The sequence below is a fragment of the Leopardus geoffroyi genome, chromosome C1, assembly GCF_018350155.1.
Source record: "Leopardus geoffroyi isolate Oge1 chromosome C1, O.geoffroyi_Oge1_pat1.0, whole genome shotgun sequence".
In the NCBI taxonomy this organism is placed as follows: domain Eukaryota; kingdom Metazoa; phylum Chordata; class Mammalia; order Carnivora; family Felidae; genus Leopardus; species Leopardus geoffroyi.
In genome coordinates this window covers 52,829,244-52,854,627 of record NC_059328.1, presented here as the reverse complement: position 1 = coordinate 52,854,627, position 25,384 = coordinate 52,829,244, and the positions used below count along the sequence as shown (strand labels likewise).

General features: G+C 41.6%; 1 protein-coding gene across 1 annotated transcript in view; it reads right to left on the bottom strand.

Annotated features, from left to right (window-relative positions):
• The window catches only part of ROR1 (receptor tyrosine kinase like orphan receptor 1), a 399,613-nt gene that overhangs the window by 45,057 nt on the left and 329,172 nt on the right, over positions 1–25,384 (bottom strand). The window lies entirely within an intron of this gene.

Below are 25,384 nucleotides of genomic sequence, written 5' to 3'. Positions count from 1 at the left end.
GAGCCACTTTCTTCTTTATCAGATTTTACACAGCAGCATGGGCAAGCCTAATAGAGTTTTTGATTTGTTAGGCCCTAAACAGTTCCATTTTGGAGTAATAACACCAGTTAAAATGCATGTCTCTCCTTAGTGGGAAGAGAATAGATGTAAAGGTATCTTGCTAACTATAAAATCTTACTCAGGGAGCCTGGGTGGCTCAGTGGGTTAAGCATCCAACTCTTGATTTCAGCTCAGGTCATGATCTCATGGTTCGTGAGTTGGAGCCCTGTATCAGACTCTGCACTGACAGTGCAGAGCCTGCTTGGGATTCTCTGTCTTCTTCTCTCTCTGCCCCTTCCCCACTCACTCTCTCTCTCTCAAAATAAATAAATAAACTCAAAAAAGATCTTACTCAAATAAAAAAATAGTAAGCAGGTATTCAAACAAATACCAATATACAAATGTTCACAGCAGCACTATTCATAATAGCCAAAAAGTGGAAACAACCCCAAATGCTCATCCCCAGGTGCAGGGATAGACAAAATGTGAGTAGATACATGCAACAGATTATTGTTCAGCTATAAAAAAAGGAACGAAGAACTGAGACATGCTACAACGTGGAAGAATCCTAAAAACATTACGCTAAGTGAGATAAGCCAGACATGAAAGGCCACATATTTTACAATCCCATTTATATGAAATGTCCAGAATACATAAATTCATAGAGACAGAAAGCAGAATGGTGGTTCCTATGTGGGGAGGGAGCAATAGGGAGTAACTACTTAATAGGTATGGAGTTTTATTTTGCTATGAGGAAAATACATATATTTTTTTAATTTGGGGGGGGGGAATGAGTGGGGGAGAGGGACAGAGGGAGAGAGAGAAAATCTCAAGCAGGCTCCACACTCACCTCAGAACCCAATACAGAGCTAAATCCCATGACCCTGAGATCATGACCTGAGCCGAATTCAAGAGTCCGAGGCTCAATTGACTGAGCCACCCAGGCACCCTGATATGATGAAAATATTATGATACTAGATAAGCAGTAGCAGTTATACAACATTGTGAAGGTGCTAATGAAGGTGCCAATGGCTCATTTTAAAATGGTTTAATTTTAGGGGTGCCTGGGTGGCTCAGTCAGTTGAGTGTCTGACTTCAGCTCAGGTCATGGTACCGAGGTTCATGGCTTCAAGCCCTGTGTTGGGCTCTGTGCTGACAGCTCAGAGCCTGGAGTCTGCTTCAGATTCTGTGTCTCCCTCTCTCTCTCTCTGTCCCTCCCCCACTCATGCTCTGTCTCTGTCTCTCTCACTCAAAAATAAATGAATAAACATTTAAAAAAAGGTTAATTTTAAGGATATGTGAATTTCACCTCAATTAAAAAAATTGTTTATATATATCCAAGGGACAAGGTTGAGGCACCTTGGGAGCGGGCCAATGGTTGGAATTTCAAGCTTCAGTTCTGGGGAGAAGTTTTGCAGACCCGCTTTGCGGGTCGCTTCCAAGCAGACTAATCTGCTGTAAGCACTGGCAGTTTACACAGCATCAGCAGGTTTCTTTGTTCTGATTCTCATGGCTCTTCAACTGGAATGCCAAGAGGGTGGCCCACAAGCCTGCAGCCTCATGTATACAGACTGCAGTGAATGAAATAATCCAACACTTTTGAATATACCCCACTCAGTCCCTCTTAAGAGCTCCATTTTGAGCCATGAAGAAGAAATCACATCAAGCTGCCGGTCCTCAAAGCTCTGAATTTTCGTTTGAAGGAAAGCTATCACACAGCTCCAAGTAGTCCTGGGTATATTATAGTATTCCCAGGTGTGCTCCAGTGAGCAGTTTAGCAAAGTGTGCGTTATTTTCTCTCGTTTGGGTACTAATTTCTTTTTTTTCCCTCCATCTATCTAGTATCAAAACATTTTCATCATTGCTAAAATAAATCTCCATACTCATTTAGTAGTTACTCCCTATGTCTCCCTCTCCCCAGCTCCTGGTAACCATCAATCTGCTTTCTGTCTCTATGAAATTACCTATTCTGGAGAAGCAAAAATAATTTACCAGTGCCTGCCCCAAAGACCGTCAAGGCCATAGGTAGCTGGAAAGTGTCCCTTATAAAATTTGTAAATCAGGGCACATATTAGCTACTCAGTTAAAGCATAGCCATGGCAGATCCACACATCATGCCCCCCAGGCCCAGCTCTAATAACTGGGTACAAAGCTTCCCATCTCAGAAATAGGGTACTCCCTTGGGGGGTACAGTCACATCTCTTAAAGGTGAAAATCCACTGTCATTTATTTAAAAGGGGGAGGAATACATATACAATTAAGAATCCAAGTAAAGAATACAAAATGATTCTAATATGGATAAATGATCAGAGACACGGAAACTTTAAGAATGAATTAGAATCTGATGTGGTCTAAAAGTTATACCTCTTCAAAAATACTTCCTTCTGTTTCCTTAGAAGCCTGGGCCATGAAGCGTCCTTGGTTAACTGCAAACCAGGAGGTAGGAAAATAATTTAATTTTTATTAGTTATATCTACCCATCCTCAGAGGAGGGGCATCAGGACAAACACAGGTAGAGACATAGAACGAGTTGGTGGGAATGAAGGAGAGAAAGTGAGAGTCTTGGATAGGGAGCTGTCTGGAGAGCCAAGAGTAGACTTTACCTCAGGCTGGCTGTGACTGAGATTACAGGTTAAATATGTGATTCCAAACTTAATTTAGATACTATGTTCTCTAAAGACCAACCTGTAAGTGGTCATCAAAGAGGGTAATGCGTTAACAGAGTTGACCTTTAAGGTCAGCTTTGAAAGTAAACCAGCCAATCCAGACCCATCAACCCAGAGGGGCCACGACTCACAGAGAGGACCTCAATCTAGAAGGCTGAGAACTCACCTAACTCTTAGCATCCCTTCTTCTCTCCCTGGAACACCTCTGTGAGCACAAGAAATTCTGAGGTGACTGTGTTGGGTATCCTGTGCTGTTTCCCACACCTGGACACCAACAATTGTTAACACTAATTTCCTCACCAAGCGTCCCTCACTCTTTCTCACACCACTTTTCGGCTTTAAAAAATTAAATTTTAAAAGTTCTTTTTTTCTTGGCCATGAACCATTAAAACAAACAGATGAATAATGTTCTGTCATAGTTTCCAGAGCAGCACATAATAGTTCCTTGTGTCTAACTTAGAAATGGGAAGGTATTGGCTTTGCTTCATAGCGATGTTTGAAAATGCAAGGGTTGCATTTCACTTTGGAAAAGGAGCAGAATTACCCAGGCATATATCTCACTAATATAATGTGAGGGAAAATCATGCATGTAATATATTGTATTCCTATTTAAACACACATTTGAAATGATAGGACTGCCCTGTTACCTATTTGTAAGGATATAAAGATCACTAATAAAAAGAATGAGTGATTTTTGCCCTCTCCTATTTACTGAGGCTTTTGTGGTAGGTTAGACTGGGGTGTTTTTACTTTTCCTCCTGTGAAGGGTCTACTTTGCCCCTAACCTTAGGCTGGAGCTGTGAATGCATCGGTGGGACTTGGAGCCCCCAGTTCAGCCCCCATCCACACCCCCCAAGTTCTCATTAGAAACTCTTTGGATGTTCTTTGGCAGTTCTCCAAATATCAGGCCCTCAAATAACCCCTAAATTTGCCCATTGAGAATAAAGGGAGTTTAGAATAATATGAAATTCACACATACCAATCTGGTCAGATTTTCTACCACAAATGTTATTAAGATTGCTTTGATTTGTTTTTCACTTTCCTTTTATGCCTTTGGCCATGGATTGAAAAAAGAAGAGGTCTGTGGAAAGAGTGGTAAAGGGAATTTAGGGACTGCTTAGAAGGGTTTAATTTCATATTGCTACTCAGAAGTGGGGTGAAACCCAATCCCCAGTTCTTGCTGTTCTATTTCCGCTCAGCTTTGTTTCCTATCCCTTCTGTGGATGGCAGTTATGGAAGACTACCAGCCTCCATAAAAAGCAATGGTGGATTTAATGCTGCCCCCAACCCCCAACCCAAAATAAGGCAATCAGAGGTGCCCATGTCAGGTCTAGAATCTTACACATTAAAAATATTGTAGTAGAGGCAGAAATTCATGTTAAAATAAGGATTGATTTGTGATGCACCAAATGGGAATATAGTTATTAGACAAGCAGTATCCATTAGACTATAGGTCTCTGGAAAAGAATTGTTAAATCCAATGGGTTATTCAAGGAGGAATGTGGAATAGGGGTGGAATTTGGGGGGGGGGAGGGGCACTCATATTTTTGGCATTCCAGATACAAACGATATAATCCCTGTTCACTAGGATTCTACAATCTAGTAGAAGAGAAATTTAAGTGTGATAAATACAGTCTCTGTTCCCCTTTCCTTCCTTCCTCCTGTTCTCTTTCCATTCCTCCTCCTTTTCAACCAACGTTTGTTGAAGCGCTGAGTTAGGAACCAAAGAAGGGGCATTCAATTAAGACTCCACCTTCTGGAGGTGATAGCTTAAAAGACGAATAATTCAACAAATCATGGATTATATACAATTGGCCCTTGAACAACACAGGGGCTGGGGAGTTGAAAATCTGTGTATAACTTTTGATTCCCCCAAAACTTAACTACTAATAGCCTACTGATGACCAGAAACCTCACTGATAACATAAACAGTGAATTAACACATATTTTATATGTTATAGGTGTTATATATTATATTTTTATAATAAAGCAAGCTGGAGAAAACATTATTAAGAAAATCATAATGAAGAGAAAATACATTTATAGTAGTGTACTATATTTATTGAAAATAACATGCCTAGAAGTGGCCCACAGTACAAACCTGCATTGTTCAAGGGTCAACTGTGGTAGGCTAGCCGAGGTAAGTGTAGTCAGAGGCAGAGTACAGCTAATTGGGAATAATAGGACATGAGAGGCAGGATGAGTCCAAGGGTCAGGTCTTAACCTGTGGAGTCTGGGCAAGAGGTTCATTCCATTACCTTCTCTGTGCACTCAAATCTTGGATTTTATCTTGAAAACAAAGGGACACCACCAAGTGATGTGATTAGTGACAGTGTGGCAATGAAGGGACTGGAGATCTAAGGTTGCAGATTATTGTCTAAGATTGTAGACTCAGCTTGAAAGGACAGGAGCCGTAACCTCCTACAAGGACCTGCAATAAACCCAAGACACAGAGTACAGAACATCCAGCTGTTTCAATGGAAAGAGCTGAGCCTGCATCAGAGGTGGCAGAAAATGATACAAGACTGCTGGAAGAGTTGGTGTGATAGGAAACTATGAACTCGGGCAGGTGCCATGCCCGTAGCTGTCCCCTGGGCTTACCAACTCATGGAATCATTCAGTTGGAATGGGACTTTGTAGGCCTTTGGTCGACCCTTTCTAAAGTTGAAAGAACCAAGAGTAAGTGGCTGTGTGAGTTGACCAAGTTCACCAAGTAGTTAGACAGAGTGCAGTGTAGTAGAAAGGGCAGGGCTTTGGGGACCCACAAAATACTGGGTTCAATCCTAACAGCTTCTTTCTAGCTGTGTGTGGCCTTGGGCTAGGTATGAAATCTCTCTGAGCTTCTGTCTCCATATCTATTAAGCTGACATATTAAGTAAGGTAACGTATACAAAGTATCTGCTTATAGATAGTTGCTTATAAAGCATAATAAGGTCCCTTTCTATTTTACTTATTCTAGAAATATGTACTGATTTGCTTACTATATACCAGGCACTGTTCTAAACACTGGAGAGAAGAAAGCAGACAAAACTTCCCACCCATGTCATGCTTACATTGACTTAGATTTCTAGCTGGAAGTTCTTTATCTGATTCCTTTTTAATAATTTGTATCTTTCATTTCCTTCTCATTGTAACAAAGATTAATCATGTGTAAGATTATGCATGTGTCTGAATTCTGTGGACATGTTGGGGGCAGAAGTAAGTATGGCTTATGAAGTCAAAGAGGCCTTAGGGAAGAGAAGTTTGATTAAACTGCCACTCCTGCCTGCACTTTGCCTGACCCCTAAACTGCCTCCCATCCTGTTACAGTGGATGGGCCCTCTGAGCTCCATTCTAAGTCTCAACCATTGGCTTGCATGGGTGGATCTCACCCCTTCTCACCTACTCATGGGCATGGTTCTGGCAATTGTTCCTTTTCTCTGTCACCATTTCTCCCCATCTCTATTGGACCATTCCCATGAATACACCAATATGCTATAATATCTCCCATTTTTAAAGCAAATTCTTTTTAGACTGTGTTCTGCTCAGCTGCCTCCACATTTTTCTGCTCCCTTTTATAATAATATTTCTCTCAACGGAGATACCTGCACCTGTTTCCCCCAGTTCTTCCATTTGCTCTTGGATCTACCTTTTGCCTTGCCATTCCACTGAAAGAGGTCTTGTCAAGGTCAACAACCTCCATGTTACTAAAATCCAATAGTAAACTTCCAGTCTTTATTGATCTAGCAGCAGCATTTCACACGGCTCATCACTCCCTGAAACACTTTCCTTCACTTGACTTCCAGGACAGGGTTCTCTCTTGGTTTTCCTCTTCTCTGCCTGTGCCTTCTTAGTCGCCTTCACTAGCTCAAGATTCCATTCAACTGAGAGCCCTAGGCTCAGTTCTCAGACCTCTTCCTTCTACTGTCACTCCTACCTGATCTTCCCATCTCCTACCTTTAAATGACCATTTCTGTGCTGATGAATCCCAAATTCATATCTCTAGCTAAGAATACTCTCTGAACTTCAGCCTCCATATCTCCACTTGGGTATCTAAAAAGGATTCAAACCCTGCATGTCTAAAATTAGACTCTTTATTTTCCTCAAAGACCATTCTTGAGTTCTTTCTATATCCCAGTAAATAATAATTCCTTCTTCCCAACTGGTCACAGCAAAAACTTTTGAGTTCTCCTTGACTCTACACTTTCCTTCATAATCCTTATCCAGACCATCAGCTCATGTTTTCACTTCCTTCAAATTTTATGCCAAACTCATCTTTACTGTTACTCTCTGGTTCAGGCCACCATTACCTCCACATGATCTTTTCTAACAGCATCACAACTAGTCTTTCTATCCATATTCTTGGCCTATTCTCCACATGGCAGGTGGAGGGAATCCTTGTAGGACATAAACCAATTCATTTCCTTCCTCTGCTTAAACTCCTCCAATGGCTTCCCTTCTCACGCTAAGTAAAACTGGAGTCATTACAACACCCCGACATAGTCTTCTGCTATCCCCACCATTTCTCTGACCTCATGCCTATCACATTCCCTCTTGTCCTTACCTAAATGATTATTACCCGTTGCACTTAGTATCATCGGATATATGCTATACTTAACATTTTTGTTTATTGTTTATATACAAACTTTGTGAGGATAGGAACTTTGCTTGGTCACTGCTATGTCCCTATTGTGCCTAGAAAAGTGTCAAGTTGTTGACAAATTTTTTAAAAAAAATTTAATGAGTGAATTAAATCTCTCTCACTTTTAATTTTAACTTCTGGGTGGTGGCTGCAAAGAGGGAGCCTGAGTTCATCTAACAACATGAAATTTACAGCCAGTTTTTCTACTTTCCCTGTCAGGCCACTCAGCCTCTCCATGAATTTAGTTCTGCTGAATGGAAGGAACAAAGAAGACAAGAAGATGAAAAGGGGCAGCCTTTAAGAGTAGCAACATTCTAACTTGAAAACTAAATTGGCTTCCAAAGCGCTTCTTGAATTTGAGCCCCCTCCTCCCTCCTGGCTCAGGTGCCCACCACCCCTCAGCTGACTCACCACCACAGTCCCCTGACTGGGATGTCAGCCTCCAGTCTTCTACTCTTCCCATCCACCCTCTATGAGGCTGCCAAAAGGTCATGTAAAATGGAAATCTGTGTCATCTCTGCGGCTGACACTCTCCATAAACCACATTGCCATCCTCAGGTACACAATAGATATTGGTCACTTCAATGAATATAGGATGAGAAGGCCACAAACAAACTTCTTAGCTAGTCCAGTTTTCAAGTAACAATGTTTTTTTTTCCCCCTTTCTTTATTTCTCCCACCTGCTTTCACAAGTTATTAAGATTCTTCTCTGAGTTCAATGATATTCTCAGCTTTGAGGTAGATTTAAAAAAATAACCTCTTGCCCAAAGCCTTAGGAGTCACTCCAAATTTCCTGTTGTTTCTACTATGAGGAATACTATAAAGCTGATAAAAATATATATGGGAATATACACACATACAATTTAGTGGAAAAGACAAAACACATCTGCACAATGCTGCTGTATAAAATGGCTATATGTACAGAGACAAGGAAGGAATTTAGATGGAAATAGATCTTGATTTTATTGGACCACATGTCCTCCAAACTGTCCCAATGCTTAATAACAATACAGTAGTTAGATTAACATATTGAGAAAACAAGCTTGAGGAAGGGTGCTCACTTGTGTCACGCACTGCTTAGAGTCAGCAGAAAGGAGAGAATTTTTTAAGCAGTAGTTGGAGAAGGTTTTCTGGAGAAGAAGAGGGTGGAAGAGGTAAGGGAGATATTTAAAGCCAGACAGAAAGGAGATGAACAAAAAGGTCCATCCTGGCAGTCTGGCTTCATACAAGCCCTCTCTATCCAGCAAGGACTGTTCCCACCTCCTAGATATTGACAGGAAAAATGTGGGCCAAGTAACGTTTCAAGTTTCTCTAGGGCATTACCTAACAGGCAGGATGCTGGGACTGATCTTGGCATTGCTAGTGGAAAAGTCACTGGGCTGGAAATCAGAAGGCCAGGGTCCTTGGTTCTGATTTGTCTGCCAACAAACTTTATTTCCATATAACCTTGGATAGGTCACTTACCCTCTTTTGTCCTCAGTTACTCCATTTGTGTAATATACAAGTTGAACTATATGATATATTCTTTCCAATTCTAACCTTTTATGGTTACTCTAGTTTAAGCTTTCATAGTGTCCCACTAAGATGGTTGAAGTCTCCTACCTAGTGTTGTTACCTCCATTCTTGAACCTGTAGATTGAACTTTCATGCTGTCACAGAATGAGCAACCTAATAGATAGATCAGATCATCTCTTGCTAACAACTGCAGTGACTCTCCACTGCATAAAGTCCACTCACTGGTGGCAGTCCTAGCATGTTAACAGGGATCATGAGGCCCTGACAGGCTGGCCCCATCAGCCTCTTCAGCTCCGTCTCCTGTCACTGCCTTCTTTGGAACTCTAGGCCCAGTGGTAAAGAACAGCTCATAGTTTCTGAATATACTACACAGTTACAGACATTTGTGCCTTGGCTATTTCCTTCCAAGAAACCCATTCTCACCTTTATTCACCTGGCTCATGTTCCAGGTCAGTCTTACATCTTTAATATTCTTTCCCCAAACCACCCCCCCTCCACCGGTTAGCCCATGAGCAGATATGCTTTCTCTAGCATCCTATACTTACTTTATTCTACTGTTATTAATATTGATATGCTTGTTTCTCTACCAGGCAGAATGTTCCTGAAGCACAGCCATTCCTATTTTTCTTTGTAGTCTCAACACATCCTCAATCTCACTCCCAGCAGAGCCCAGTACATGCAACACCATTTGTAGAAGGCATCCAGTAAGTGTCTATGAAACTGCACTCTATACTTCTCAGCTATAGCTACATAAACTTCCTCCAGACTCAAACACCATCGGCCTTTGGCAAGCCCATGTTTGAATACAATCCCAAAGATGGACCAAGGCAGGTTGCATCCCTATTGCTTTAGAACACTTAGCTAACTCCCCAAGAACTCCACAGCCCCAGATCTGTTAATTTCAGAGTTGGCATGTCAAAGAAAGGCTCACCACCTCCAACCCGCTCCCCCCAGTTCCTCTAACCAGAAACAAAAAGGTCTTGCAGCCCGGGGTCCAGGTTGCTGTTCCACGGGTCTCGCAGTACAGAATTGTACTGGACTCCACCAGGGTATTATTTTAAGCATTACTAAACACCCCTAACCTATCAACTCCTGGCTTTGTAGTCATTTCCAGTTGGAATGTCTTGAGGCTGAAAAAAGACAGGTTTGTGAAAAGACATAAACATCTTTGGTGAGAGGTGACATATGTTTTCTCCTAGTGAAAGCAAGTCACTTCTGTAGATTCTGCCGTTTTTGGACACTGCATAAAATACATCTCTTAGGCAATTAATCTCCTGGAAGGCTTTGAGTGAAGCAATTACTCCATGTTTTTCTTTGTCATTGTTCAAAAGTTTAGCAGTGCATCTATCTCCTTTATTTGGGTCTGGAAAGCCAAAGACCGCCTCGAAACCTCTGCAGCAAACATATGTAAGAACACTTAGTGTTCACACGTTTGATTTAAATATTGACAAATTTTTTCATTAGAACATTAAACCCTTAGCTTTATTCATCTTAAATGCTTTCCAGGAGAGTGACTTCCCCCATTAGAAGGACTCCCAGTAACTCAATACAAACTTTGCAAGCACAAGAGCCACGGAACCTGGTAGTCTATTGTGCTCACATTCTGTGGTGAGGCAGCTGTAACTGGTTATGAACCAGTGCTGGAAATAGTATTTGGAGCTTTCTTGGCAGATTTCTTACATCGTTATTCAATATAAACTGCAAATCATATGCTCGTAGTTATGAAAATGTCAGGAAACTCCTAGTGTTCATGCTTTGTTTGACAAAGCTATTTTAGAGCAGTGTTGGAAGGCAGAAGCATCCAACATTTGGGAGGTTGAAGAAAAGAACATGCTCCCATGCCCAGCAGTTCTCGAGAAGTTGATAATTCAGTCCTGTATGACAAGAGCTCAGCTCTGAACTGATGGACGTGCATTTCACACAGTCCCGATTAGTCCAGGATGCGTGTCAGGGCTACTAGAGGTCTGGAAGGAAATGCAAGAAACTTGTTCACTTCTTGCTCAGTTTGGATCAACCGAGCTTCAGATCAGGGTCAACAAACTGACTCTTCTTACTCCTAGTGGCTGAGCAATGCCCCCAGGGACAGGAGCAGGACTAAGGCAGAGCCTAGAGAGAAGGGTGAGAGTGGAAAGTGAAGAAAAGTAAAGGGCTTGGTGGAGATTGGGAAGGGTGAGGAAAGGGAAGGAGAGGGAGCAAGAAGGAAGTATTAAAGAAAAGCAAAATATGAGATTACAATCACATCTAACAATAATGAAGTAGATTTGTATGTTTCCACATAGTGATTACAATTTAAATTTAGATATTTATCATACTCTTGTAAGATATGTAAGGGTATTCTTGATCTATCCTTTAAAAACAATGATTATTGTAGAAATTTTGAAAAACAGAAGTGCAAAGAAGACAATTAAAATCATCTTATATCCGGAACCCCCACATAATTGCTGTTAACCTATAGCACATATTTTTATGCATATATATAAACATACAAATATATACATATATTTACAAATTAGAATTATACTAGACATAATTTCTTCTTTTTGATGTCATATATATGTTCTCCATTGTTCAATATTCTCCTAAGAAATCCTAAATGATTTTTAATGGCTGCAATTAAACATTTAGGTTGTGTCCAACTTTTCACTATTTATAAAAATGTTGAGATGAATATCCCTGTGTATGAATCTTTATATACACCCATTATTATTTCCCTAGGTTAGAAGCAATGAGTGGAATTATTTTCTAGGCCAAAAGTATGCACATCTCCAAGGCATTTTACATATATTTTTAAGTAGTCTTCTAAGAAAATTGTTATAATTTATATTTCTACCATCAGTATAGGACAGTGTCTATTTTCCTGCATTCACTGCTAACAAGTACCTGCTAACTACTAGGTATTATCATGTTTTAAGACAATATCTCATTTTTTAAATGTTTATTTTTATTTTTGAGAGAGACAGAGAGCGTGAGCAGGGAAGGGGAAGGGGCAAGGGGACAGAGGATCTGGAGTGGGCTCACTAACAGTAGAGAGCCCAATGGAGGGCTTGAACTCATGAACTGTGAGATCATGATCTGAGCAGAAGTTGGACACTCAACTGACTGAGCCACCCAGGTGCCCCACCATATCTCATTTTTATATTTAGTGAAGTTAAACATCGTTTTCATATGTTCGCATGTTTGTAAAACATTTATATTAGTTATCATGTAAACCCCTTGCACATTTTGTGTATACTTTCTGTTCATTCTACTGTTGGTATTATTATTCATACTAGATGAAAAAACAGATTTTCAGAGATTGGCCAATTTGTCCAAAATCACATAGTTGTGACAAATTTGGGTTTTCTAAGTCGGCTACACGTCATGCCAAGCACAGTGTTGTTTTATAAACGACAAGGATAATCATAATCTCCTAAGTCTAACACGGCAAAACAAAATCCACTGAATACCAAAATAAATAAAATCAAGAAAATTCACAATAGTACAACAAGGTGAAATGCCCTGTAATGAGGAATATCAGATAACTTGATGGTCCTTGATTACAGTCAACAAGCTCTGGGCTTAGAATATTTGCAAAGAATAGCAGGAGGCTAATAAGTACGTTATAATGTGTTTTATTTGAATGTTTCCTTTCCAAATTGGCAGACTTAAAGTAAATCTGCAGAGGGATAATGGGAGGAGAGATGTTGAGGAAGGTAAAGCTTTGTATGGTATATGGGGGATGGCATATTTGTTGATGGTATATTCTACCGGTCAGAGAGGGTAGGTAGCTTCCAAAAAGGTTGATTGAGGCTAAGGGCATTCACAAGTAGGAATGCACTCTGAAATGAGGGAGAAGCCATCCTGTCTTTCTCTATACTGGTCAAACTTCAGCTGGAGCATTGGGTTCCACTCTAGGCAGCACAGCTATACATACACCATCATTCATGGAGAGCAAAGAGACTAGGTTGATGAAAAGAACTAAAATCATGTCACAAGAGGAATGGTTGAAGGAGCTAGAGAGGTGACTATGGCGAAGACTTGAGGGAAGAGGAGAACATTCTTCAAATTCTTGAAGGACAATCTGTGTCCTTTACTAGACAGGTGTGCTCTTCAAGTTCCCTCTTCATCTCCTATCTCCAGTTTCCTGGCATATGGCGGTCAGTCAGAAAACATATTTACTGATAGTCTACTAGTGCCAGGCACTATTCCCACCCTTGGGGATAAAGCGGAGCCCCTGTCTTAAGGAGTGCACATTCTCAAGGTATTTAATACTTGACCATTAAAAATGGCTAGATATCTAAAGTGACTGAGTGAAAGATAATACTTATCAAAATGGCGAACAGTGGGGGAACACTTGGATTCAGATGACAAATGGATAGTGTCCTCAGAAATGGCTGAAGAAAACTAGGAAATGTCAGTGCATAGAAAAGCTTAAGTCAGGTCTGAGGAGAAAATGCCCATAAGTTCCTTCTCCTCCATTCTCACATCACTAAATCACGCCTCCAACTCCAGCTCCACCTGGTTAAACTGCATTGACTGTCCCCTATTGCTGTTGTGACACAGTGCAAGTTCCTTAACTTGCTGTATAAGGCAGCTTACAGATTGGAGGCTATCTTTCCAGCCTTAGCCTCTGCTATTCGGACAAAAAGAAGAGAATTAAATAGGAAAAGCCCTGTCTGGAGTCCAAATGCAGGTGGTGGGGGGCAAGGGAGGCACCTTCCATGAAGTTTATTGGTTTCTTGATTCAACTGGTATCAATTGAGTGTCTGATATATACCAGTTGTAACAGCTGGTACAGGTGTTGGTGACCAAGGAGCTCACAGTTTAAAGAGCAAGTATGGACTAATCATGGAGAAATGTTCTAAGGGCTACTAATTGGAGAGAAGAAAACGGCAGGAAGGGATACAGTGATAGTTCTATCCATTTACTCTGTAGTATTAAGTGTTTATTATGTGACAGTCACTATTCTAAGTGTTGGGGCTCAATGATATACCTAGGGTTGGGCAGGGGAGCAGTCTGCTCCAATGTAGCCAACACGGGGTACAAGATCTGCGGAGAATTTCAAAATAATAATAAAAACAACTATTAAGTTAGTCTGTTTTTATTACCATTATGTGCTTGCAATTCAAACAATGTCATTTGAGATATTCCTTCTTACCAGGGGGAATGATCCCACTGCCCTGCCCTTGGTATGACACTGTGGGTACTCATCCCCAAACCCCTGCCTCCATGGAGCTTACATTTTGGGGAGGTGTGGCAGTGGCTCTATTCTTCCAACTTTAATAGCAGAACTGCCCATATTGACTGGCCAGAGACCACAGCTACATGTGGCCATGTGGCTACGTCCTGGCCAAAGAGATGTGAGCATAAGTGAAGTGTACCACCTCTGAGTTCCTTGCAGAAAGAAAGTGAGAGACGAAGGAAAAAAGGAAGAAAGAAAGGGCAGGGTGGGAAGGAAAAAGAGAGAGGAGAGATGTGGATGGGGGAGAGAGAGGAAGAGAGAGGGGAGGAAGGGGGGCGCCTGGGTGGCGCAGTCGGTTAAGCGTCCGACTTCAGCCAGGTCACGATCTCGCGGTCCGTGAGTTCGAGCTCCGCATCAGGCTCTGGGCTGATGGCTCAGAGCCTGGAGCCTGTTTCCGATTCTGTGTCTCCCTCTCTCTCTGCCCCTCCCCCGTTCATGCTCTGTCTCTCTCTGTCCCAAAAATAAATAAACGTTGAAAAAAAAATTAAAAAAAAAAAAAAAAGAGAGGGGAGGAAGGGAGGAAGGGAGGAAGGAAGGAAGGAAGGGGCTATAATGTCACTGTTGCTGTTAGACCTGCATGGCCCAATGCAGTAGTTGCTAGACATATGTGACTGTTTTTGAGCACCTGAATGTGGCTAGCCCAAACTGAGAAGCGTGGTAAGTGTAAAACAGACTTCGGATTTCAAAGCTTTAGTACCCAAAGCATGCATGTATAATATCTTAATATTTTTATATTGATTACATGTTAAAATGCTAATGTTTTGGATCTATTGGGTTAAATAAAATATATGGTTAAGATTAGTTTCACCTGTTTTTACTTTTTTTAAATGAGCCTCAGAAATTTTAAAATGACATATGTTTGCATTGTGGCTCACATCATGTTTCTACTGGATGGTGCTGCTTTAACCTCCCTTTAGCAATTCCATGTTCTTCTGAAGCTGCTGCTTGCATTGGTGTTAGTGACTCCCTAGACCCCCTTCCCCCCAGTTCTAGTCTTTCCACAGTCCTTCCCATGAATGGGGGAGTCCTATTCTCTGGGTATTAGGGTTCATCAAGAATAATCATGATCATCCATTAGACTCCTTCAAAGACCCAGGAGAGGGAGGCCCCTACTCGTGGCCAGAGTGCACAGGGACTCTGTGGAGAGCAGAGCACCTCTTTGGAGAGCAGCTGAGAATCACCAAAAGGCTTTGCCTCTCAAAAGAATACAACACCCTTCCCCAACTGGGCCACCACAATATGTGAACTTACCCCCATGAAGGGTTTGCCTTTAAATTTAATGTTTTTGTTTCTAGAAGGCCCTTGTTAAAGAAAGTGGCATTGCCACAGTGTGCAAGAGCAAGGGCTTCAGAGTCACGTGAAGCGGGTTTCACGTTCTAGCCCCGCCCCGCCCTACCTGCATGGCCTTGAGTAATTACTTAGCCATTTTAGGCATCCGTTTCTCCAAAGCCAGGAAACTATGACCCACACCTCACACCATGGTTCCACCTTTAACACACGTGCCATGGATACAGTCCAACTTTCAGACTAGAGACCCCACAGGCCCCCAGCCATCTCTCTTAAGAAGCTATTCAGGATCAGGAATAAGGATAAAAAAAAATTTGACTACAGGGGTATGAATCACCTTTGCTTCCACTGCCTCACGGAAAAATTCTGCCAATGGGGACTGGGGTGGGAAAGGCAGTAAAAGGGGAACCACATTCCCATCAAGTACACACAATAAATGTCAAAATTCCTGTCATGCACGTACAGCATTCTACCTGGAGGCTAAGGGGTCAGGACTATGAATGAAAAAAATTAATTGAAATGGTTCCTTAAGAAGAAGGGAAAACAGGCCAACATAGTAGATCCTCAGTGAAACGTCCTTTTCACAATGGCCCTCGGGTTACACCAGCCAAAGAAGGCCTGTCAAGGTGATGCTGGCTGATGCAGGATGAAGTGTTTCATTAACACTGTCAAATCATGACAACATTTACAGGTCCAAATGCTGCACCTTCATGTGTTACTCAGACATAAATCTTACCTTACTTCACGTAGCTGGGAACAGTTGACATACCAACAGCTTTCATCTATGAATCACATAGGGGAGTAAGGGCTTTATATGCATTATTCCACTTCACTCTTACTGCAACGCTGGCAGCTTGCTATAGTTAACCCTAATTCACCAAGCCTCAAAGAGGCTTCTCAATTTTCCCCTGATCTGGAGAGTACCAGAGTGAGGGTTAAAATCGGCTCCCTCTAACAGTTTGCTATGCTGTTAAAAATCTAGAAAAGTCAGGTACACCATGTTTACATTTATTATGAAATACTAAACTTCTAAGGATGAACTTTTTTGCCTTGAATATTTTCATGATTTTTATGGAGACAAAATGCTAGGGAACTGATCTCCCTCACAAGGAAGCAGACTGTGCACAGTGTTTGGGATTGAGAATGCCTTTGGGAAGGGCCTGTGTACTGCAGGGCCAATGTGGTGTTGTGGACACCTGCCGGAGTGATGATGGGACACATTTAAGCCTCTGGATCTCTTTGCTTATCAATGAGAGACTTGCCTCTGCACTGCCTGTATCACTGGGTTTTTGTATGGCTGTGCACGTGAAGATGCTTTAGTTAGCTATAAAACCCTACCTGAAGCATATACCACACTAATCAGTGGCTGCAATGGGTGGCTTGGTGTGAGAGAAGGGCAAACATGCGGGGGGAGCTCTGACTTCGTCTACAAGCCTAAGTGATTTTGGAAAATGTGATTTTTTTTTTATAACTTCTTCCTTCTCTCATTGGTTTGAGGAAAGAAAATTACCCTTGTTTTAAAAACCCAAACCAAATTGGAGTTGAATTAGAAAAATAGCGTTGTACAGTGGGTTCCCGCTTACAAAGCATTTTCCATACATTATCTCATTTGATCCCCGAAACCACCCTAAGAGGCAGATATTTTAAAGATGAGGAAAAGGAAGTTGAAGAGACTGAGTAGTTTCCATTTGATTGTTGGCTATCAATTGGCAAGATGGGGGACTCAATACCAGGTCTGTTGATGTCAGGTCTAATGTCCTTCTTCCTTTAAATGTTTATTTATTTATTTTGAGAGAGAGAGAGAGGCAGAAAGAGAGAGGGAGAGAAGGAATCTCAAGATGTGGCACTTGATCTTATGATCACAAGATCATGACCTGAGCTAAAATCAAGAGTCGGACCCTTTACTGACTGAGCCACCCAGGCACCCCTCTTCTTCTTTTAGTTTCCTCTGAACTGGGCCACCATTCTCCCATTTCCCCATGTATTCCCTGACCAAAAAAAAAAAAAAAAAAAACACCTTAGCAGTGTAAAATTTAACATCATTGGTCATCAACTGGTCTTTTTAGTTAATCAAGTGTTGGTTGAGGAGCATATTTGTTTTCCAGCATTCTCCTTTATCTCAGAGGGTTTAAAAGATTGATTAGACTTGTCCTCTACCGTCAGGGAGCATGTCGTCTTTCTAGACAGGGAAGATAGAAAATGTCAAAACAGCTAGAGAGGCAGTGTGTTAAATCATATTGCATGGAATCTAAGTGCAATAGATTCAGTACAGGAAAACAGAGGAGGCTGGGGTGGTCAGGGAAAACTTCCTGGAGGAAGCGGAACTTAAGCTTTGTCTCAAAGTCACGGCAAAATAGAGACCAGAGGCCAGTTTCTGGGTCCCAGCCAAGTGTTCAGATTGGTGTCCAGGGGAAGAGTAGACTATACATTTAAAATGACACACACACACACACACACACACACACACACACACACACACACACCACTCATGTGTTACTTGGTTGCTCAACATAAGCCCTGCCAAGCATATAGTTATCTGTGAATGTTATCTAAGAGTAGTTCACATGTTAGTCAAAATCACCATCGCAGCATCAGTAAAATTGTGGACGGTGCTCAGGATGACAATACTGCTTTTGTAAAAGAGCTATACTTTCCAAGGTAATGCTCATTAAAAAAGAGAAGGCATTCTTTTATGTGGCTTTCCCAAAAATGCAGCCTGGAAATCTAAAAGCCCAAGTAGTAAAGTTGCCCCTTTTGAAACCTTCTTTATATCTACCATGTGCAGATTCACCAGGCATAACATTTAAAACAACTGTGACACAAAATCACTACACCGTCTTTTCAAGTCTGATACAGCCAGTTTAATGTTCTACATCACTGTTCATAGAAGTACTTTTTGATCTGAGGAGATAGGAAACACAGCCATTCCCTGGCTGGAACATTGTGGATTAACTTCAAAGTGCAGAAGGGGATGGCCCTTTTTCCTTAGTGGCTGAGAGTTCACAAAAATTCCCCATTTGTTTCTGCACATTGCAAATCTGTGTCCCCAGTGCCAAACTCTGTTGTCTGGCATAGAGTAAGCACGCAAGAAATAAATTTGAATAAATGAAGAGCTGCTTTCTTTGATGATTTTGTACTTTCTAGTGTTTGAGAGTCCTTATTATAAACACAGTAACATTGACCATTTATTGGCATGTGTATGCTGAGTACTTTAGAAATATGATCTTATTTGCATCATGCAACCATCACAAATGGCAGATATTACCACTCCCATTTATTGGCAGGAAACTGAGGCTTAGAGAAATGATTTGCCCAAGTTCACTCTCAGGTCCGCATGATGCCTAAACCCATGATTCCAACCTCTGTTTACAAAGATGTTCAATTAAAAAAATTTTTTTAATGTTTGTTTATTTTTGAGAGGGGGGGAGGCGGAGGGAGAGGGGCAGAGAGAGAAGGAGACAAAGAATCTGAAGTAGGCTCCAAACTGTCAGCACAGAGCCCAACATGGGGCTTGAACCCATAAATCGTGAGATCATGACCTGAGCTGAAGTCAAACACTTCACCAACTGAGTCACCCAGGTGCCCCAAAGCTGCTCAATCTTGGTGTGTATCAGGCAGAAACAGAGAGAGTGAGAGCACAAAGGCAGATAATAAAAGCAATATTAATAAAAATAGCTAATATTTATCAAGTATATATACTTTTTAAGTGATAAACATACTCTATCACATTTAGCTACCATTACACCCCTAAGAGGTAAGTTCTAATCATCCCTTTATACAGATGAGTAAAATGAGACATATATACAAGAATTTAAGAAACTTGTCTCAGGTCATCTAGTTAGCAAGTAGTGGAACAAGGTACCAGATATGAAAGTGTACATATTAAAGTTCCTTTTCTTAAAAAAAATCCCAACCATCTTATTTTTGTCTCATTTACCCCTACTTTTATGCAAATTGCACTATAACAATATAATAGTCAAAGGATTCTGGTTAATTGAATATTCCAGTTAATGGGAAATTTATCGCCCATCTGGTGATGTCCTGAGCCCTGGCTTTCTCACCTGTGAAAAGAGGAGGTGGGATGGGATGGCTCATGGCCCCTGCCAGGAACTGACTCAGTCGGCTCTATGAGCCCCTCATCACTCACCGCTTCTCATTGGTGCTGACAGGCAGGTGACGCCTGTTTGAATTGTGTCAATCAGAAAAGGCCATGTGCCAGTTTTGTTAATGCTGTCTTAAACCACTTCTCAGTGGATCTGTCAGCACTTCCAATACCTGGGCCCCGGCTGTATAGCAGAAAAGATTAAGCATCTCTCTTTCTTTAAAGGTGCGGCAGGGCTGTGGGCCGGGGGCTCTTTCAGTAGTAGCCTTCTGAGGAAGCCAGCTTTGTCATTCACACCTGCCATGGTCCCTCTGGACTCTCAACCATGGAACCCCTCCCCAGCAGTCACTCCTCCAGAAACTACTCCTCTTTCCCTTCTCAACATTTCATATGATGCTATCAAATGGGTGCACTGTCTGGCAAGCGGCAAATTCGGCTGAGGAATTCTGCAGGTCAGGCTTGAACGACCCAGCCATAGGTCAGTCATGTTGCAAGCTGCAGATGGCCTCAAGTTGCTAAGATGGGTGCAAATGTGCAAGAAGAAGCTGATGTCTGCCAGCACCATCTCATGATTGAGTCGTTAGCTGGGACTTTGCTTCTCGCTCCTTCCCGCAGGTGAGTCTCTTCTTGGGCCCACGTTCACTGATCATGGCCCCACACATAGCAAGTCAAAGACACAGAGGCACAATTCAGGGTAAGGGGAAGAAGAGAATGGGTCGGGCTCCCCATGCCAGGAGTCGTGCCAAGCACTTTAAACTTTCCCCCTTGTAATCTGCACATGTCCCCATGAGTCAGTGTTAGTTTCTTCATTTTATACTTGGAGGTGGGAAGGGGACAGTTAAATGTTTCAGCTGTACCTCGAACCCAGATCTGTATGATTCGTAAAGAAAAATCCTTAGAAACTTTTAACTTTGTGCTTTTACTATCTGAGACTAAAGCCTGGAACTTCCCAGATTAACTTGTATCTGGGTTTCCTCCAAAGTGAGCTAATCTTAGAGGAGTTTCCAATAGGGGTTCTTGACAGGCTTATGGAACTTGAGGGAGAAGTTGTGACATCTGATGTGTTAAATCAGACACATCTGTAATAGTTTCTGTGCAAGTTTTCTCCCCAAATTTCTCTTCCTCTTTGTCCCTTGTTTTTCTTGACAGCACAGGGGAGGAAGTCATCATGGGGTCAATCTGTCTTCCAATTTAGAATCATAATACTGGCTTGCTGACTTCTGAGCAGTGAGATCCTGGACCATTAACTACCACATTAACTTTTAGCTTCTTCATCTGTAAAATGTGGCTAATGACTCAACCACCTACCTGCTTAGCACACTGTGGAATAAAAAAAGAAAAGGTTTCTTTTTTATAAATGTTTGTTTGTTTGTTTAGAGATAGAGTATTGGTGGGGGAGAGGGGGAAATAGAAAGGGAGAGAGAATCTTAAGCAGGCTCCATGCTCAGCGTGAAGCCCGATATGGGGCTCAATCACACAAACGTGTGATCGTGACCTGAGCCAAAATCAAGAGTCAGACACTTAACCGAGTGAGCCACCCTGGTGCCCCGAAAAGCCCTTCATAACCTGCAGAATGCTAGGTCCCCTTTTATTAATGAATACATTCTTTCAATAGACATTAACAGTGTCTCTTTGTGAAAAGCACAGTGTTAGACTATCTGGTAGATATTGATGAATAAAACCCAATCTCTGCTCTTAAAGTATGTACATTTTTTAAGAGAAAAGATACTTACATGAATAACTATAACAAAATGTAGGGGAAAAAAATAGGCATCAGAACAAAAGAAACATAAGATGTTATGGAACCCATGAACAGGGTAAGTGATGGGGATTCAGAAACATGGAAGAAGCCAGCATAGTTAAGGGCAATCTAGAAGATAAAATCTATGAACCTTGTCACTGTCTCAATAAATTTTGCATTCATTCATCTATTAAACATTTATCACATGATAATATGCTGGATACTATGTAAATTACTGGGCCAATGTGGACAGGTTGAATGGGAAATGCTGGTAGGCTGTCAATGAGGCAATGTCCAATGGGACATTGGAAATGCAGGTCTCAAGTTCATGAAGAGTCAGGGTTGGTTGGCAGGTTATAGCCATCCTTATAGAGCTGACAGTTGAGGCTATAGGAATTGATGTGCTCACCCAGGTATACAGGTGAGATGAAATGGTGGAATAGTGGGAACAGCAAGGACCAAAATTGTGGGGTGCCCATAAATATGGGATTGAAAGAAAATGGGATTGGCACAGCAAGTGAAAAAGTCTCAGAGACTTATAGAAAGGGTGAAAAACTAATAACAAAGTGCAGCCAGGCACCATCCCATCCTACAAAGATGTAGTACGTTGTCCACTGAGAAGAAACCATCAGACTTCTAAGGAGGTTTTCAGTGCTCCCTGCATGAGCACAGAGCCATAATTATCTGATTCTTGGCCACTAGTAATCATGATAGCACATCTGGATTTGAATCCCAGTTCTGTCACTCATTAGCTGAGTTGGACAACTTAACCTTTCTTTCTGTGCTTCAGCTGAGGAAAATACTTTTATTTGTTCCCTATGGATTATTAAGAGGACTTAATAAACACAATAGTCTTTACTTACAATAGCCCTTAGGACAATTCTTGACACATGATAAGCACTCAGTAACTGTTAGCTATTACATACAGGGCAATCCACCTAGAAAGGCCTGTTTTTCCAAAGCTCTTGGCCTCTGAATTGAAGGGCCAAAGATCAGACCAACCCCTTCATCCTCTGCCAGGCTCCCACTCATGCGGGACATCCCTTGTTTCATAATGGAACCCAAGGTTCTGGGCTGGCATTCTTGGGAGGGTATGTCTTGTGAACCATACCATTTTCTAGGGCTGTTGCTGCAAAGCTGACAAGGTTTTGGAAACATAAGGACTTCTTATTGATGAGCTTTGGGTAAACCACTGTAAATAAGTCTTAAAAACCATCACATTAGACTCGTCTGTAAGTTATGGAACGTAACCCAGATCTAACACATGGTAACAAGGAAAAAAATAACAGGGGTATTTTGTTACTTTTAATCATAGGTTTTTAATTCACCTATTTATTAAATTAAATTACATTAAATTTAATTCTGCGAATGTGTTCAAAGAATTTAATCAACTTCTTCCCCTCAGTGTGGCACCTCATTTGTCACCATTATTTTATAGATGGAGGCACAGAAATGTGAAATAACTAGCCCAAATCTATCTTCTCAGAACCAACTCCCTGGCCTGCCCAGTTGTATGGAATTGTGGGACTGTAGACATGTACCACGGCAGGGAGCGTCACCAATGTGAGGGACAATTCCCTAAGCCTTCACAATGGCCTAGGAGCCTGTGGCCAGCTTGCCAGGGACCTGTGCTCCTGAGTGTTTTTAGGAAGTGTAGCAAAACTATTAAAGTGCCTTTGAAGTCAATGTAGATGGTGGGAGTAGGAACCTGGGGAAGCTAAATTTACTTACAAGTCAACTGGATTAGCACTGAAGTAATTTTCCTTGTGTAAACTCAATTTTAGGGTAATGCATGAGCTAAATTTGGAGCAGGGGGCTGAGACGCAGATTTCCTGTGTTGAGCTCCTGCAGATCTCAGCAGATAACAAAGCTATTATCCCGGCAGAAATGGAAGCATCCTCAAATCCTGTCAGAGGGCAGCACTGACAAAAATTACAACCAAATGTAGTTTTACACCGATTTGCTTTCTTAAATCTGGCTCCTAAAAGTAAAACATTCTCTTATAGGAGGAGTTGAGGAAAAAGACAAGAATGCTCTTGCTTAGGAAATCTCCAGGGAATGCCAGGGACAGACAGCAGAGTATTTCTGATAGAAGAAAGAGGATTTGGAACAAGTTTCTGAGTGGCATAATCCTTCCTTCTTCCCTCCTTTTCTTCCTCCCTTTTTCCCTCCCTTCTTCCCTCCCCCCCTCCTTTCCTTTGCTTTACTTTGCTTTCCTTTCCTTTTCCCTGAAATTACCTGGACTCACAAAAATATGGTCCAAAAGTATTTTTTTAATTGTTTTAATTTAAAAGTCTATATTCCACTGCTCTGAACATATCCCCTTAATCCTTATCTACTCTTGGCCCCTCCAGAACTATCCTGTATTCTGCTTCCAAGATACATGGGCCTTCTGAGAAGCTTATGAGAGTGTTCAAACATCCTTGCCTTCATTTCCTATTTGGTAAAATGAAGGAGACCAAAGCTGAACCCTCACAAGGAGAGTGGAAGAATATGTAGCCAATGAACACTACATGATTTTCTGTTAAGAGACGCTTGAATTACGTTAGCACTAACCTTGAGATTGAAAACAAAAAGAACCCTCATCCTGGTTTTCAGGTAGGAAGCAAAGGGAAGAAACATGGACATAAGAGTTAGAAGACCTGAGTTCTAATCCCAGCTGTGATACTCACTAGCTGTCTATCCTTGGGGTTCAAAGTCAGAGAGACCTGGATTCTAATATCAGTTCCATATCTGATAGGCTATGCAACCTTGGGAAAGTTATTTGCCATCTCTGGCCTTCAGGTTCCTCAATGTCAAATGGAGGAAGTAGTATTTATCCCTAGTATTCTCTCTTCCCACATTACCGTATATCTACATAATAAAATCTTGTTAAAATAGACAATATGGATAAGCAGAGAATAGTTGGATTTTAGAATTGGCCACCTTTCTTGCTTTGGATATTAGAAATATTTACACATTGATTCTAACTGCAGTTGCTCATTCATTCATTCCATAAAGACTTAACTAAGCATGTGTATGTGCCTGTTATACAGATGAAGAGTACTTGGCCTCAGGTAACAGTCAGGCAATCCCATGCAGAGGGCACAAAGAAGGGAGCCTGGGGAGTGCAGAGGAGGGCATGTGACCTTGAACTGGCAGGTGATATGAATGCTTCCCAGAGGAAGTGATTTCTAAAGTGAGCACTGGAGGGGAACAGCAGCAACGAGAATGTTCCAGATGGAAAGAACAGCCTGGGTAAAGTCTGGTGAGCAAGGAACAACTAAGAGTTGTTCAGGATTCTGGACTGTAGACAGGTGGGGGATGGAGAGGAGGGCAAAAGAGGCCGCAGTGTCAAAGCAGGACAGGGCAGACTAGGAATGTCTTTCTGCATCAAGGAAAAGTGTCTGTCTGTACTTATCCTGAGGGCAAAAGAGAAACACAGGAAGATTTTACACAACACAATCATTTTGTAGTTTATAGAATCACATGACCTAGAGCTCACAGCAAGTGGCTTGATTATCTTTATCAAAGGGCAACCTATAGAATGGAGGTCTGTAGTGATTATGATCCAATCTTTTGGTTCAATAACATGAGGGAGATGAGTTCCTAAATACGGTATGCCTCAGACCTACAAGTGATTACTTTCAGTGCTTACAATCTAACAAATCCCTTTCAGTCTTTGGGCCTGCCCAGATCAAAAGCACTAATGATTTGCTAATTACAGCCCATATAGTAAATGCCATTCAGAAATATTTAATGGTAGCAGATGGAAACTGGTTTCAAGTATGTACATGAGTGATATATAGGGTCACAGTTATATATGCCTGCAGGGCTAAAGTAAGACCCCTGCAGGTTAAAAGCCCAGAAAAGACCACATATGCCCTGTCCATCCCACCCCACCAAAGTGTAGGAGGCAGAACAGCTGCCTCCGCTCTGATAAAGCTCAGAATAATCCTTGGCACAGTGCTGCTCAAACTGGGGTGTTCCTAAGATACACCTAAGAGGGTAGGCTAGCAATGCAGATTGTCAGGAACCACTCCCAGAGATCTGATTCAGAAGTCCAGGGTGGGATCCAGGAATGTACGTTTTTAATAAACTACATGTGGAGTGTCCACCAGACTTTGAGAAACATGGGGCTAAGGCTAGAGGAGAGTACCATCTTCCCAAACAGACTCAGGGATGAGAGTGATCCTGAGATACCTCTAAAGCA